Source organism: Grammomys surdaster, unplaced genomic scaffold (assembly GCF_004785775.1).
Source record: "Grammomys surdaster isolate TR1022 unplaced genomic scaffold, NIH_TR_1.0 189, whole genome shotgun sequence".
Lineage (NCBI taxonomy): Eukaryota > Metazoa > Chordata > Mammalia > Rodentia > Muridae > Grammomys > Grammomys surdaster.
In genome coordinates, this window is record NW_021604634.1 from 10312030 (window position 1) to 10330530 (window position 18501).

The following is an 18501-nucleotide window of genomic DNA, read 5'->3' on the forward strand; positions in this document are numbered from 1 at the left end:
ATCAAAACCTGCTAATATCAAATAAACAAGGTATTACATATATGCCAATTCTATTATTGTGCACCAATTCTACATGAAAAGTAGGATGTGACTCTGTGATTTCCAAAATGGAAACCTTTCTCAGAAGCCCTCCTTAGGACAGAGATGCAGGTCCTAGCCCCAGGCAAGAATCTATATATGAGGAACTTCCCCACTCACACAGGCCCAGGTGTTTCTGGCACAGATTAAATCAGTGCAGTTATAATCAATGGCTGTTGCTGGCTTTAAAAGCCAGTATTAATGGGAAAATCTTCCTTTGGAGCCTCTAGAACAAATCAACCCAGCAAAGATTCAGTCACCTACTGTGCTGTTTTATGTTATGGCAGTATTAGCTAATAGAGATAGCAAGTAACTTTATCACATGAAACATCTAAGACTTCCTTAGAGAACCAGTCTTTTGGGGATTTCTCTACCAGGATTTCTATCTTGGCCAACAAGATCCATGATCTTAGTGACAGTTGTTTCCTCCATGTCCCACCCTTCAATTATCCCTGTGGCATCATTCTGCTTTTGTTTTTCTGTGTTTCTGTGTGTTCACCTGCTTATCTTCCGTACCTCAAGTCTTGTACTATGAAACTCTACTGTTACCCCTTTCCACCCTTCTCATACCATGTGTAGTTAATTCTTCTTCTCTGTGCTAAGCACATTTCTTATATTTCCTCTATTTTGTATACTTACCAGGCACCTCACTATCTCTTTGTGTGCCTGTATGTATGCATGTATATGAATGGCAGAGAACAACCTTAATTTTTTTGTCAGGCACCTTTTACTTTGTTTAATTCATGCATAATCTCTCACTGGTCTACACTTGTTAGCTAGAAAACCCTTGGTTTTCTTGTGTCTTTGCCTCCTCAGTATTCAGTTTACAAGCACATGATTTGCTGGCTTTTTGAAAAATATTGATTCTTGGTATTAAACCCGTGGTCTTGATATTTGCAAGGTAAGCACTTCACAGACTGAATCATCAACATGTTCCTAACATTCTTCCAAATGTGTGTATAGAGGACACTTAGACAACACCTCATGAGAGCCCCTACACAGCCTTTCCTCCATCATAAGCAACACAAAGCAATTCTAGAAAAACTTTTAAGTACAAGCTTGAGGAATCCTGAAAGGATCTACTATTTTTCTTTCCAAAATCAGCAATTATCTCTTCTGAGTGGGGATGAGAATAGACAGGAAAGTCTGAAGGAAACAATTTAGGGAATGATGTAACACTGTACTTGACCAGTTATGATATATCAATACCATAGTCACAGACTCAAGTGAAGGTGCTGGTTTTAGAATTGTAAAAAAGGAAGAGTATCGTCACTGAAATCCAGGAATACTAGCATAAGAAAATAAAAACAAAACAAAACAATGTGATTTTTTTTGTTGTTATTTTAAGGGGCTGAAGAAATTCTGAAATGTAAGAAGTGACCACAGCCTAGGAACAGCTGTTTGTATAGGGTGTCATGAGGATATATATATATATATATATATATATATACAGATAGAGAGAGAGAGAGAGAGAGAGAGAGAGACTGAGAGAGCGAGAGAGCAAGAGAGAGACAGAGAGCGAGAGAGCAAGAGAGCGAGAGCAAGAGAGAGACAGAGAGCGAGAGAGCGAGAGAGCGAGAGAGCGAGAGCAAGAGAGAGAGCGAGAGAGTGAGAGCAAGAGAGAGACAGAGAGCGAGAGAGCGAGAGAGCGAGAGCAAGAGAAAGAGCGAGAGAGCGAGAGAGCGAGAGCAAGAGAGAGCGAGAGAGCGAGAGAGCGAGAGCAAGAGAGAGACAGAGAGCGAGAGCAAGAGAGAGAGCGAGAGAGCGAGAGAGCGAGAGAGCGAGAGAGCGAGAGAGCGAGAGAGCGAGAGAGCGAGAGAGCGAGAGCGAGAGCGAGAGAGAGAGAGAGAGAATTGCAGACATGCAGCTTACTGAACACAGATCAGGAAAGTCCTTTCTAGAAGATAAATTAAAAGAATTTCTTGTTCCTTAAAAATATCTGGTTACTTTCCCCACATCTGAAGTTTGCCTTGAGGTAAGAACTGTTTTAAAACTCAGCATTGAGTTTACTGTAGCTTCCAAGCAAGCAAAGTGTGTGGAAATATAGCTTTCTCCTTTCACACTTCTTTAGAATAATATGTGAGAATGGGAATTCACATTTAAATTCGATATTTTGGAACAAGATAATTGCATGATACTTGCACATTTGGGAATCTTATAGGGCAGCTCTCTGTAAATTGGCGAGATAGAGCAGAAATCAACAATATCATACCATGCTTGAGAACAAACACCCTTTGGGAATATTAACACCGAAGAAACGTTTAGGGAAGATTGCCCTCTTCTGAGACTCTTGGTGGAAGAATCAGGCTGCAGCTGTTGAAAAGAGGGTTCATTAATTACAAAACTGTACCAACTTTCCTTGGTATGAAGAAATTAATTCTCAATTTTTATTAGCAATAGGTGTCCAAACTTGAAATTTTCTGTACACTTAACAACAAATATTTACTACCATTTGGATTTTGTTGGCTTTCTAATATTTATTAATTCTATAAACATTAATGAACATAGGTACGAGACCATGTATTAGGCGCAGAAAAAACACTTATGATGAAAACCATATTCCTTCCCCTGTTTTTGACTTTCTATGGAGGCACAGTATTAAGCTCTGGATTTGGTCTTAAACAGCTGTGTTAGAAGTGAGGCACAGACATGTGTCAAATGCCTGCAATGAACTCATTTCTCAATACCAAACATATTTATCTTCTAAAAATTAGAGTATGAAAATTGTCTATTCTATCTTCTCCTTTCATTTTTATTTTCATTCTCTGTCTGCCTTCCTTTCTCTATGTATGTGTGCATTGCTTGGTATGCATGTGGATATCAGAGGAAAACATATAAAAAACAATTCTCTTACTGTCTGCCTCAGGGATCATATTCAGATTACTAGGCTTCACATCAATTGCCATTACATGTTCAGTACCCTCATTGCCTGAGGAATACCTTCTTAGAGGCTGCATGCCAGGAGAGATATCAACTACTATATATGAATTCTGAATACAGATCATTCCCTACAATAGGACCAGAAGAAACACAGAGAATCTGAGCAGACCTTGGGATTCCAAAGCTAGAGTTTCTCTGGATAGTTTTTGTATGTGCAGCAACACAATAGACAGAACTTCAAACGTTGGAATAGGTGTTTTCTGCTGCTGAACACATCCTGATCAATTCATCTATCTATCTATCTATCTATCTATCTATCTATCTATCTATCATCTATCCCTCTACCTATTTGAGAGAGAAAGGGTGGGGAGAATTTGGGAGAGTGGGATAGAGAGAGGGGAAGCAGAGGTGATACTGTATGAGAGAAGCAAAATACAATATATATTTCTTAAAATCCAGGATTTTATATATAAATATATATGTCAATCTATAAGTAGTAGCAATAAAGGTGGCTACAATTATGTTTAATAGAATTATGGTATTGACTGAGTAAGAAAATAGGTATACACTTCTATGAATCACAGTTTCTTCTAGGGAGCTAAGATGTGAGGGCTAAGGGTAATGTTGCAATACATTGTAAGAGAAGAACCCATATGTTATCAGTATAAGTCATTCTTCTTGACCAAATGTCCCAAACAATGGTTCTCCAGCAAGTTCCTGCAAGGGATTACCCAAGTAGTCAGAACTGTGTACAATATCTTCCCAGGAAATAATATGTCCTCTGACTGTGGCTAGGTGTCATCCTTTACTTTCTCCCAGGATGAGATTTCTGGAAATATTCATTCTTGCAGAATAATTATCTCAATAGTGTGAGAGTTAAGGGGAAAGTACAGGAGTGTCTCTTTAGAATCTCTTCCATATGAATGAGGATATTTTTAATATGCTGTATGTAATATATGAAAGGTGAAACACATATTCATATACTTCTTCATTCCTGGTACACTAGTAGTGTGCTGTGTGTTATACTGGCTACTTATTTCTTCTCTGCACTGTCTTATTTCATCTGTCAACACTCCTGATTCACACATCAACTTGAAATGTTCTAACAAATCTTCCATGTAGGCATTAATACCTCATGGTTCCCTGGATAACTACAAGCTTAAGGGACTGGGCATCCTCCAATAGGTCAATGAATAGCTTAAAATTGTCAGACTCTGCATAGTGCCATCCATCTCTACACACACTAACCCTATGTCACAAATTCTCTTCTTATTGCCAGGAAAGAATTTCACTATTCAAGGGTAAAAAAAAACAAAGGAAGTTCAGACAAGTTTTCCCCCTTGAGTCTTATGAATAGAATCTGAAGAAAGCAGAAACAAGGAGATGTGTGATAGGCAGGTATGGAACCAAAAGTTGTCCCTGCAACTACTCTGCAAAAAGAAAAAAAAAGCAAAACAAACAAACAAACAAACAAACAAAACAAACAAAAAACTGCCCAAGAGGGCAAAAACATTCTTTCCTTACCCAAAGATTAGAGTACCCCACCTCCCAACTCATACATTTTCTGGACAGTCTTCTTCTTCATCTCAGCCAGTATTGAACTTACTACATAGATAAGAGTGACTTTAAACTTCTGATATTCTTGCTTCTACCATACTCATGATGGTATGTCAAGTATGTACCACTAGGCCAGGATTATGTGGTACTGAGAAGAGAACACTTCAAGTATGCTAAGGGAGTAGTACATTACCAGTTCAGATCCATCCCTAGCTATTTGGCTTCTTGTTAATAGTGAAAACTTTTCATTGTCAGCATGATTAGCTTCATTGGTAAATTTTTTATGCTGCTGGCTGCTCAGAAAGATATATTGCTTTCCATGGAGGTATACCCTCAGTCTCTTCAGCACAGTGTGAGACTTCTCTGCTGTGCAAGGCATTACCATAGACATTCAAAGCCAAAGTGTGCTCAATCAATGCTGACTCAAGTCATTTCTTCTTAGCAGAGTGACTACAACATAATAATTAAGCAATCAACAACTATTTAGAGTTACAACTGGAATAATAATTCATAATTAAAAGAGGTTATAATAAAGGAGTATATTCAAGCCAGACAAAAAGATTTACCCCCATCTCCACCTCTTTTTTTTATTCCTACTGAACCATTTGAAATATTATTGATTATTTTTCTTTCTCCCATAAAAGGATGAAAAGAACTATTTCTTCTTTCAGTAAACATTCGTAAAATTTTCTTCCATCAGGCTCACCAGTAGTTCACCATTGATTTATCACAAAGACCAATGAAAAGCTGGTCATTCTCATTTCCTAATCCAAATTAGCTATCACTTCAAACACAGCTGATTCAAGAGAGGCTGGTGCTAGCCTGAGTTATTGTTCTTTGCTGATTTGCTATAAGCTAAGCAACAGCTTAAGAACAGGTTTCAGAGAGACAGGTGGCAGTTTCCCTGTTATTCTATTTACCACTGCCCACACAGATTTGTGAAAGTCTCAGAGAAATGGCAGCTTAATCTTTGAAGGCATCTATACTTAACTCCTTAGGTACTCTGAGTCTCCCAGAGTGAACTTAACTGGAGCTCAAGGGGTGTTTTATGGATGGCATAGCTCTGAGTTGGCTTAACAACTTTCTGTAGCACTTAATGCTAATCTAATTTCTACAGCAGTGCAAAGACACAATAGTCACAGTGTTCTGGAAATTAAACTTTAATGGAAAAAAATTGCAGAAACATTTTCAGTCACCCATGCTCATTGTCCCTTCTGTTTTATGCTACCAACACAAATTTCACTAAGCAGGAACTACTTAATCTCAAAAGGAAAATAAAACCTTGTGCACAAGTGGAAGAGAGGTTAGCCCTCGAGTATCTCTGTGGCCCTAGAATCTGAGAGCAGAGGAGTCCTGGCCCTTCTCTTTTTATCTCACACACCCACCTTCTTCAACAGAAGCTAAGGAATGGCATTGTATGCACAGGAATGAAGATATTCTAAAGAGCCGTCCTGCTCCTCCGTTTGGATATAAGCTTATGGAAACAACAGTCTTCAAGGATTAGAATTTTCACAGAAATCTGATGAGGAAATATTTCAAATCTTGGTGCTAACCACAAGTACAACTTACTTTCCAAAAAGAGATTTCACACAACTCTCACAAATCTCAGAAACCCATGTAAGACTGACTCTCTGTCAGTGGTGCTTACTTCTAGACGCCCCTGAGTGAGACACTGAAATGTAGATCAATGCAAAAGCAAGAGGTTCTTTTTTTCTGGTGTATCAGAGTCAAACTTTAATTAATCTTTTAAGGTAAGTGACTAGAAGGTGACCCCAAATGGCTATTACAAGTAGTTTTTATACCTTTTAGAGGCACAGGTTACATCAGCAAGGTTACAGTTCAAATTAATTGATTAAGCATATTGACCTATAAATCTATTGGCTACCAAGCATGACACACATTTGAACTGTACCGAGGACTTTCTAGAGGATCAGGTGACTCTTAGTCAGAACATTCTGAGAATATTTTTCTCAAGAATGTTCCTGTGGATGGAGAATGTAATTTGGCCTAGCCTTCATCTGAGATGGGAAGCTGGAACTTGGCCTAGCCTTGACCCAAGGTGGGTGGGTATAAGGCTGGCAGAAGCCACTAGGGCTCTTCATCCCCACCCTCCTATTTCTTGTATAGTTCCTATCTTGGATCTACATTCAGGGTTACACTCATATTCTTCAGATACTGTCACCAGGGTCTCATATTGTTGGTGCAAGCTCATCAGCTGTACTGCTCCTATTCTCTCTTTTATGACAGCTATAAGTTTGTTCAATATGCAGGGTTCAATGGTCAACAATAGCAGGAGAACAATTAGAGATCCTAACTAGGTGGATATGAGGGTTATTAACCAAAGGGAAGAGTTAAACCAAGACTCAAACCAGCCCTGACTCTGTACTCTTTCTGTCTTCTGCTTGGCTAGCTCTTATATCACCTAAATCATTGAATCCTTAACCACCCCAGGAATGGTCTCCAATTTCAGCTTCCAGATGTTTTACACCTCCAGGTAGCACAGAAAGAGTGGTTTCTCCCACTCCCCCACCCCCACTGATAGGCCTGCTGCTGGTTTCTCCCATCTCAGAGGCACACATATATGTTTTTTTTCTTGCAGGACACTCCTCAACTTCGGGTATCCACACCATAAGCCCCACCCTCCAAGTCCTCTTCTAGGACATGGATTGTATTTGCAAATCTCTTATACACCACATTTGGGTAATCCCTCCCCCTGTATCACTAGGGTGGGGATATCCCAGAAGTCAAGGCCTGCCTCTACCTTACAGAGATTAAAGACAAGTTCTGATCACTATGTATAAGGAGGGTGTTCTTTCTGTAGTGGACCAAGCTACATCCCCTGTGACTGACAGTACTTGCCAAGTCACTTTTGGTAGGGTTTTGGGGAGTACCGAAGCTTAGCACCAGAAGATACATCATAGCCATCTCAGGGTTTCTCCGGCCTTGGAGAAGGGTGGGTGATCTTCAGCTTGAGGGTGTTGCTTGAGTGTCTGGCTGGTATAGAGTTGACCCAAGCAGTTATTCTATTCACTTTAACAGCAGTTTGGGTGGTCAACAGCACCCTTTCCACTTTGCTTCCAAGTTTTTAGAATGATGTCTCTTAACATATACCCAATTTCTAACTTAATACCAGTGTGAAACTTCTGGGGCATTATACAGGGCACTAAGTTTAGGCCACAATTCCTGGTGGCTAATCTGGAAAGCTTGCAATCTAGCCATAAGATTCTTGTAGGCCTGATAGGTCACTCTTGGGGGCATGTAAAGAACTGGGGTCAAGGGAGTGGTGGTTCCATACAGGATCTCAAAATGGGTCAGGTTAAAATGGTACAGGGTGTTCTGGGTTCAGAATAGGGCTAGAGAAGGAGCAGCATCTAGTCAGTACCGGTGGTCTCCAAGGACAATTTAGTTAAGGTCTCTTTTATGATTCTCTTCATTCTCTCTATCTGCTCTGAGCTCTGGGAACAGTATGCACAATGGAGCTTCCAATTAGTCCCCAATATTTCTGACAATCCCTGACTTACCTTAGATACAAAAACAGGACCATTATCCAATGCAATTACCTTGGGCACTACAAATCCCACGAAGATTTTTTCTAATATCTTTCTGGCTACCACAGTAGTTGTTTCCTCCTTGGTGGGAAAAGCCTCAAACCATCCCAGAGAAAGTACCCACAAACACTAGAAGGTATTTGTAACCGTATTATCCTGGCTTAACTTCTGTAAAATTGACCTCCCAATATACTCCAGGCCATTCTCCCCTAGGTCTTTTGCCCTGTATACTCTTGTCTGCATAAGCATTCATTTCCTGGCATACCTTACTCTCTCACCCCAAACCTGAGATCCAATATATATTTATGTCCCTTAACTGCTTGGACAAGCTTTTTATCCCATAAATGAGTCCATCTCTGCATTTGGCCTTATAAGTCTTTTGCTTGCTTTCTGGGAAAGTATAGATTTTCTCAGAGTTACTCTTGGTTCAATCAAGGATTCTAAACCCCATCTCCCTTAATCACTGTCTTCACTGAGGGCTAACACCTTCACCTTTTGTGCTTTTCCCAAGACCTGATATTTTCTGCCCCTGGCTTCCATTTGTTGGGTCACTCTCAGTCCCAGTGGCCCCTCTCCTTGCAATATGCACACTGGTCCTTTTCAATGGGTTTTCTATCTCTCTTTGGTTGGAGTCTCTCTTCTCTGCTGCTTTCCCTAACTACTGTAGCCAATATTCTCTGTAAATTCTTTAACTGTCACTTTTCTTTTTTTCATCTCCCTTTTGTTCTCTTCCTTTTTCTTTCTTTGCTCCTTCTCCTCCTCTCTCTCCCTGTTATAGTAGACTTTTTCAGCAACCTACACTAAATTCCTCACCAAGTTATCCTGTAATCCCTGTAGCCTCTGAAGCTTTTGCCTGATATTTCTACTAGCCTGGTCTATAAAAGCCATAGTAACAGTATCTTTGTGCTCCTCGATGCTGGTGTCATAGGGTTTATCCTAGCAGAATGCCTCCATGAGTTGCCCTAAAAAGGCTCTGGGCAAATTGTCTGTTCCCAGCTTAACCTCATGTACCTTGCTCAAGTTGGTGGGTTATCGTGCAGCACCCTTGGGATCTGCCAACATGCCAAATCAACCCCAATAGATTCTGTGTGACAAGTTCCATAGACTGAGGGTTCAAACAAAGGAAGTCTCCTGGAACTGGTTGTGGAACTCTTTGCCAGAGAAAAATATTGAACCATAGTTCTCATGGCAGTTTCTCTTTTTCTACTTCTCTTTCTTATTCATGAGATGTTTCTGATGGGCTAGATTGGGACTTTGTGCCCTTTTCTCCAGGAAAGTAGATGTTTAACTTCAAAAATCATTTACAAAACCATGTGATAGTGGCAGGACAGATAAAAACCATCCCAACAATAAATGATCTTGTATGGCTATGCATGTGTTATAGGAAGTGGGCTTTGGCACATTGGTAAAGAAAGCATTATTTTAAAAAGAGAATTAAAAAAATAGTTTTAAATTATATTTTGAAGATTTACAAAGGCAGGAACTAGATGTTAGAAAATTGTTGTCTGTAAAAATTTATTAACTTGTATAGGAATTGTTACCAATAAGTGCCTATAAAGTGCCATACCTGCTCTTGGAGGTATGCCATCAACATTAAATGATTTTGTGATCTATTATGTTTAGTAATAATAATATACCTGTTCCATCCATAATTACTTCTTTGAACATATTTTAGAAGTCGTGATATTTGAATGATTTTGAATTTTCTTTTGCCAAATGATTATAATAATTATTCTATTTTGCTTTACTGAACACATCTTTTTAGAGTTGTAATATCTGTTTCTCTATACATAAAAATTCTTGTTTGAAAGTTGCAAAATACATTCAGATTCAAACTGCCTCTGTGCTTGCTTTTGTTCGTCATCACCAAAACCTTACCCACCTAGTCTTCGAGGATCCTCGTCCCAAGGAGCCCCCACACCTGGCTGGGATGGTCTGTGGCACCAATGGTGGTTGGCAGTAGACCTTCATGTGCTCTTTACCTTTGGCAATATTAAACTCCCAGTCAGGTCTAGTCAGGGGAAACCCACTTTCATAACAGCCTGATCAATCGATGGTGCCACTGTGTCTGAGGGGGACACAATTTCTGGCTTCCTGCATTATCCTCCCTTGTTCTTTGATCGTGAAGAACACTCTCATGAGTCGTTGGATATCTCGTGGGGTGATGAGTAAATAAAACAATCTCGAAGAGATTAGTCAGCCCCTTAGGGTTATCTGAAAAATGTGTGTGTGTGTGTGTGTGTGTGTGTGTGTGTGTGTGTGTGCTTGTGTTGGGGGGGAGTGTTGGGACTTCCAGTTGTACAAGTTGGCCGAAGAGAAGGGCCAATATTGCATGACCTGATTAACATCTCATCCATGGGTCCATAGGCTAGGAGGGAAAGGGGCACTTTTTTATCAAGGGATGGGCTCTTTTGCTAGGGGTTCCCATGGCCAGTCCTGGTTCCAAGGGTCCCTCCCTGCCCCTTGCAGTTGCTGGGGCCAAGGGAAGGGGGAGTAAAGGGAAGCTGGGTGAGGGCTTAATGGAGAGGGCCTGATATCTGAGGAGGGGCCAAGAGAACCAGGGCGATGGTAGAGGGGTAAGGGGTTGGAGGACTTATCACCAGTAGATCCACTGTGGAAGACTCTTGGATGATGTTTTTCTTTATAGACTCATTGGTCTCTACGGGGCTCTTCTCCTTCATTGGTAGGACCTGCAAGAGTCTCTGAGATAAAAAGGCTTTTATCCAAAGAGGTGGGGGCCCTCCACTTGATAATTCCAGGTAACTATATGGGGCACTTGATCTGTATATCTGAGGAATCCTGGTCTAAAGAGTCTTTCCTCTACTGCTTCGATCACCTGCAAGTCAAAAGTCCCTATGGCTGGCCACCCTAATATGAAGTCCATTTGGAGGAGCAGAGAGTAACTAACTTACATTTTATCCTTTTTCTCTAACTTTCCTCCAGTGGTTAACTAGGATGTTTAACAGGGTAGATTTAGTTTGTCTCATGTCCAAAAGTGTCATCAGTCCAAGTCTAGAAACACAGAATGAGATAACCAACACCAACACAGAGAAAGACAATCAACACAGACAGATCTTCCCTGGCACAGGTGCAGAAACCCAACACAGAAAAAGACAATTAACACACAGGCAGTTTGCCCCTGCCGTGGGCACTGAAGCCAGGTTATAGCAAGACTCGGTCAGCTCCCACTGATACTATGTCTTGCTGTTTCCGAAAGAATTAGTGTTCTCCCAAATTCCCATGGACACAGTGATGTTAAGCCATATCTGTCCATTGCAATTGACCACATCATACCAGAGGCTTTCAAGCTCACAAGCCAAAAGTGAAAGCAAAAGACAGAGAAACAAATACAAACACTTATGAGTAGGCATCTGTTGCCTAGCTCAGACTTTTTCTCTCTGATCCATCTAGTTGGTGGCTGGTCAGGGGTTCTCCTGGAGTCCTGGACTAGCCTACAAATATATGACCTCCCCCAACCCTTGGTCAGTGGTATTTACTTCAAGATACCCCCTAGTGAGACACTGAGATGCAGATTGATGCAAAAGCAAAAGGTTAATTTTCTGGTGCATCGGGGTCAAACTTGAATTAGTCCCTCAAGGTGAGTGACTAGAATTTGACCTAAAATGGCTGTTACAAGCAGTTTTGATACTTTTTAGGAGCACAGGTTACATCAGCAAGTTTACAGTTCAAACTTATTGGCTAAGCATATTGAACTATAAATCTATTGGCTACCAAGCATGACACACATTAACTGTATCTGGGACATTCTAGATGATCAGGTAACTATCAGTCAGTACATTCTGAGAAGTATTTACTCAATAATATTCCTGTGGATGGAGAATGGAACTCGGCCTATCCTTGAGCCAACATGGGTGGGTGTAAAGCTGGCAAAAGCCCTTAGGGTCCTTCACTCATACAATGAGGGCTGAGTGTGTCTTCTCTTGTGAATTTATTCATATCAGTGAATAAAAATGATGACATAACTGTTCCTGGGTATGATTGAGGAGGATGTTTTATACAGGACATGAGGCAGAAAACATCCTGAGGCATATGGAAGGGTCCAGACTTAACTGGGCCATGAGTAAAGAGAGAAAGGGAGAAAAGAGAAAGGGTGGAAAGTGAACCAAGTGGCCAAGAGCAAGCCAAGAGACCAAGAAGGCATCTTTCCAAAATGGCTAAGTTATATTGAAGCTAGTGAAAGGGAAGTAAAAGCCCAGCCCCTAGAGAGGAAAGGTGTAAGGTTGGAGATGGAATGAGAAGTTCTGAGTGAATTCACAGTGACTAAGACTTGTCTCAGGTTTCTTTGAGACCTAAAATTAGGACATTCAAGATGGAATTAGGTTGCAGGGATCACTGAATTTCTTTCTTTCTCTTTGCAATATAGTCACATTGGATAAACTTTTATGAATTTTATTGTTTCTTGTTTAATAGGATTATTGAGGATAAGTGCTAAGCATTGCATATTAGAATTGTCACACACAAACTCTGATGTTAACTCTATTAACAGCCTGGAACCCAGTAGGGAGAGGTTGTGCAGCATCTTCAAAGATAGTTACCTACTGGAGATGGGTGATAGAGGACAGAAGGCACAGAAGTGAGGTTCCACTTCTGTTACTCTAATGTATACTGTATCGGTGTACACCAGCATACATAAAGAAAAATGACAGGAGAAAAATGTGAATGGTCCTTTCTGGCTTTCCATAATGCCATCCCACTTTTAATCATGTTACCCTGCTGAAAGCTCTTAGGACTACAAGCCTCTTTGTGTCCAATTCCCTGTAGTGGCTATCAGAGTGATCTTAAATGAAGGAGATTTTACATTCTACTGGACTTCAACAATGATTACTGATGAAAGCTTTAAAAAAGTACTAAGTGCAGGGAGATCCAAGCAGAATGCAAATGTCAGAGGAATGGCAGTGTCTTTCATCAGTGTGAATCCAGTAAATAAATCATGGTATTTGACAGAAGGTTTGCTCCAAGATGAACTGACTAATAGGCCCTAAAAGACAGAACATTAAGAACAACCCATGGGCAAGGTCAAGGTCCTGAAACAGGATTTAAAGTTAACTGTGTTAGTCTATTAGTCATCAAGAAATAAAGATAATGGCAGTGGCGTACTTCAGATAATATCTGTATACTGTAAACTCAGAGTTACCCTCTTCCCTTCAACAATGTGGGTGTGACTTGGTTTCTCTCTATTTGTTTCATCTGGTTTCTTAATGGTGAGGAAGCTCAAAACATGATGTAAGGGTGGTTCATGCTAGACAGATCAGATTAAAGCAATACCAAGACTTCTGCTCTAGAAAAAAATGAGCAGTATACTGTCATCCTATTCTCTAGAAAACTTGTCAAATTTAAGTTGCTTAAACCCCTGTGTATATCATTACTTCTTTTACATCTTTTAGATTTAGTTGTGCATAAACTGGACTTTCTGAAATAGCATACACTTTTCCTAGTAGTGATCACCCTGGAGGAGACTTGGGTGACTAGATAACAGAGGAAGACTTTAATAATTCCCTTTCATAACTGGATCAAAGCCTTTGGAGCTCACCTTGGCCTGCTCTCCTCCTAAGTAGCATGTTCTTGTTCCGTTCTTGACTGGTTAACCTTCTAATGTGTCCTGCCAAATTCTCTTTCATGAAGACAAGAACCAAGATTTATGTTGGAGTTGTAAGCAGTGAAACTTCTCTGAGACAGCAAAACCACAGCATGTGACAAAGGGTAGGCATGAAAGAGGGTGGAGAGCTGCATAAAGAAACCCATAATATCTAGCTTTTAAAGAAATCATGTAGAAGAAACAAAGCAAGTCATAGTTAATACAGGCATAGGGGATTACTTTGAACTGCACAGCCAAAGAAGGCATTTCTTGAAAGAATACTAAGTGATAGAGATGACTGTGGTATGGTTGAGGCTGGTGAATAAGCAGATAAAGCAGTTACCAGACAAGAATATATTTGTCTTGTTTTCATAATATCAATGGAGGTTGTGCTGAAAGTCCCATTTGTACTTAAGTGTTGTTGGGTCACAAAAATTTGCAAAGAAAATAATTATAAAAACTTGAGGTGTAGAAAAATGGCTCAGTGGTTAAGAATGGGCACTGCTTTTGCAGAGGGCCCAGCAAATACATAATGGTTCGAAAACAACTGTAACTTCAATTCCTGGAATCTAACACCTCTTCTGACCTCTGTAGGTTACAGCAATAGGTGGTACACATGGATATACTCATACATGAACACTTTTAAAAAAGCTAGGGGTTCTTGTTGAATACTTTTCCGAGGCTAGAGAGAGAAAGTTGCGAGGGTTTGGGGATATGGCTTGGCTTTGGCAACAAAATAAGATAATTGGAACAAGGCTGGGAGGTAAGCATGACACTGTTAGGGAATAGATTCAGGTTACATGAGGAGAGATGTTGAGATGGGTGCTGGTTTGTTTTTGTCAGATGATGGGGGTAGTGATGTGGTTGCTCTTAGAACATGCAGGTTAGAAGTGGAAAATTGGGGGAAAGGAGCTGATACAGATACCCTTAAGTATGTACCTCATTTGAAGAGAGAGCTTCACAACCATGGAGGTGGTCATGATTGGGCATTGAATTTAAGGATATTTGGAGAGAGGAAGAAGGGAGAGAGACAGAGAGAAACAGAGAGAAAGAGACAGAGAGACAGGGAGAAACAAAGAGAGATTTAGATACAAAGACAGAGAAGGAAAGAGGAGAGACAGCCTTCCTGTAAAAAATCTGGAGAATTTCTCCCTGCCTTACAGTTCAGGGACAATCACAGAAGAAGGAGAGGAAATGTTGTAAAAGACAGAGAAAGAGTTGAAATTATATCCCTGTGATGACCTCCTATAAATCTCTTTCATGTTATGTTCTTTGTTCATTTGTTTATTTTTCAGGGAGAATTTTTCTCCCAACAATTAGTTGCTTAGGTAAAGATGTGACTATCCTGCATACTCACTTCTCTTTCGAATTTGCAATGAGTCAATCTGGATTCAGTTCTGGAAGTCTTTCTATGTATCTGAATTCAAACACATTTCAAACACATTATGTGCACACTAATATGTCCTAGGACTTTTCATTAGAAGGGAAGGTAACAGCAGTTGCTCCATTGCTTGATCCCCCCTATTCTTGCTATACTACAAAACTTCCTTCAGTCCATTGCCAATAAGTCCTTCCTAGTCAAATTCTAAGCCAATCCAGTGACTTCCTATTGCTTTGAAGACCAAGTACTAGTTATTTAATTTGTCTTTCAATGCCTTGGTGATGTCTCTGTCCCCCCCTCCCTTCTCTGTCTCACTTTTTTATAGGGTATAAACTAAACAAAATACATAATTCCATTCATGTTCAAATTGACAAACTGATGAGTTCATTGGGATTATTTACAAGACTATGACTCAAAGGAAGCTGCAACACTGAAAAGGCCACACCAGTATGAATAACATTTCATCATAAATATTGTATCCATAGAGCTCCCTGCAGGACTTACAGAGAGCCTGGAAAGTTGGAACATCTTTTCCCAAGCAATCCCCTCTTTGCATAGCACTGGAGGAAGGGATTTTTTAAACTTTTAAGTTTCAGGAACTTCTTGAGTGTTAAGAAGTGTACTTATGAAGCTTCCTCTTAGATCAAATGTCTTAATTGGGAGAAAATTAGTACACAGCACCTTCCCATTCCTTCCTAAGTTTTCTCTCTCTCCACCTTTACACTTTCTCTTTCCTTTTCCTTTCTTGCACACTACATTTTCCCCTGGGCACTAACATATTTCTTTTTACCTCTTAGGGATTTTGACGTAGGGTAGAGCTGTAGCTTCCTTCTGCCCTCCACTTTCTTCTTTATTGTAATTAATTTTTATCGGGGAATTTATTGTTACTTGCCATGATATATTTATTAATTGATTTTCTCCAACATGAAAACTGAGCCTGAGTAGCACTTGATTCTGTTGTGGCCTCAAAACTTATAACAACATACAATGCAGGAAGAGATCTCAATCATAGGTCTCATATATTGATTTGCAATACTAGGCGTATTAGGCCCACTGCTTCCTTGTGAGAAAATCAGACAAATTATTGGCTTCAGTGATGACTAATCTTCACTGTCAAGATTAGGTGATTTAGAGTCAGTTTGGAAACATATGTCTTGGTATGTCTATTTTTTTCCTTCAAAATGATTTAATTGAGACTCACCCCAAATACAGATGGTACCATTCCATGGGCAGGGGACACCTCCAAGAAAGTGAACTCACTATAAGTACTCATTATTTTCAGTCTCCTTACTACAGATTCAGTGTGATTTTCTCCTATAAACTCTTCTCATTGTAACTTCTCTACAATGGTAGTCTGCACTTCTCAATTGGGACCCAACATTTTTAATTTTCTAAATGAGAATTTTCTTTCTAATTTTTGTCAGGCATTTTGACAGATCAATGAATAGTGCCTTATACAGCTCTTATAGATAGATATTTATAAATAAATCATATACCTATTTAGCTAAACAAATTCTTTGTAAGAGATGAGTGAAGGATTTTCTCCTAGCCTCATCTTAACTTGATTGCTCTAACAAGTCTTGTAAATAATGGTGCCACATGCTTTTGTGTTGGCTATAGAAGAGACTTCCAAGAAGAACTTACTATTTAAGGCCAAGAAATGTCTAGTGTGTTGGTTACCTGTGTTTCTGGTAAGCAAGAAAATGTCTTCTAGGATGCTGGGCTTCTTCTCTTAGAGGGTGTATCTGGAGAAGGAAATTAATAAATGACATAGTTCAATTTTCATTTGGCTGATAGAGCCACAAAAATAAACCCACATCTTGATGAGAAAGTAAGGGAAAATTTGTCAGAGGGTAGTTGAAAGATGTATAGAGACATGTGTAGGAGGTTATGATAATTAGACTGTTAGCTTCGTTTGCTTATCAGTGTCAAATATGCATATCAAAGACACAAAACTACAACATCTTCTAATAATAAAAATAAAATCAGTTCAATTAAAATAGCTGTTGTTGTTTCTCAAGTGTAGTGCCAAATTTCATAAGCCAAAGGTTTTTATTATTCCCAGGAGGAAAATATAAAGAACCAATATGTTAAAAAAAGAATTTGCAAAACACTCATTAGTCCATACAGATCCCTGAGAATTCTCTTTCAGGGCATCTAATGAGCCATGAAACCTGAATTCAATATAAACGATTTAACCATCAAGTAGGTGAACTTGATAGAAATCTGTTGTTTTGCTTTCTCACTATGGCATTTATTTTTTGTGGAGTCTGCGCAAATGCTATTTATTTTACTGAAATTTAAAAAAGCTTCACTTTAGAAATGAGGTTTAAAGTCACTGAAAGAGCTGGTGTTCCCTCTCCCCTGCCATGGCTCTTGCTCTCAAATTACTCCTATTGAAATCCACCTGGCTGCCTCATATACCTCTTACCCCATCACTGACTTATCTAATGTGCTCATATGTCTGCCACCCTGCAGAATTTTGAGAGCTCATACAAAAACTTGCTTTCTAATCCATTAATTTTGTTGTTTTAGGCCTATTGGTAGTCCTATTGTCACTTACAAAGATAACAGATTGTGGATGCTCTTAGCATCTGTTACTTAAAGCAGTGTTTTGCACGTGCTCTATCTCTATACTAAATAATGTCACTGAACTTTTGTATGGTTGTACACAGTGATGCAGTTTTACAATAAACTCAGCAGAAGCTGATGTCCTCTTCCTGTGTGGTGTCTTGAGATTAGGTGCCCCATTCAAATATTCTCATGAGAAGATTGTGTTTACCCTCAAAGGATAGTATAGAATATCAGGAATTTCTTCTTTGAGCTGGAAAAGTTGCTCAGTTGGGAGATTGTTTTGTCAACAAGCACCAATCCTTGGGCTACATAAACCTGGATAAACCTCACATAGAGATGCATACCTGTAGTCCCAGTATGAGGGAGGTGGAGACTGGTAGGTCAAAAGTTTAAGGATGCACTCTGTTCTACATGGATTGGGAGGCAAGCTTGGCATTCCTGTAACTTTGTGTTAAAAATAAAATCCTTCTCAACATTATACAGGGAATATGAAGCATCTTTTGAGGATATGGCACTGTGATATTTTGTTTGTTTACTTGATTTGTGTCCTGGCTAGATTTTATTTTCACATTGACACAGACTAGATTCTCCTAGGAATAGGAAGTCCGAACCTAAATTACCTTGATCAAATTGTCCTGTGGCCTTGGCTATGAGATGATGTCTTGATTGATAAGTCATGTGAGAAGGCCAAGCTAATTGTGGGAGGCACCTTCTCCAGGTAGGTGAGCCCTGGTTGTAAAAATAAGACAAGCAGCACATAAAGCAGTGAGGAAGCAAGTAAGCAGTACATTCCTCTATAATTTTTAATTTAATTTCCTGTCTTTTGTTTCTGACTCGGTATCCTTCAGTGATGGATTAACCCTTACAAATTAAATAAATAGGTTTCT

General features: G+C 39.6%; 1 pseudogene; it reads right to left on the reverse strand.

The window, feature by feature from the left end:
* LOC114622548 overlaps positions 1 to 18501 on the reverse strand; it is a 58958-nt pseudogene that overhangs the window by 27590 nt on the left and 12867 nt on the right.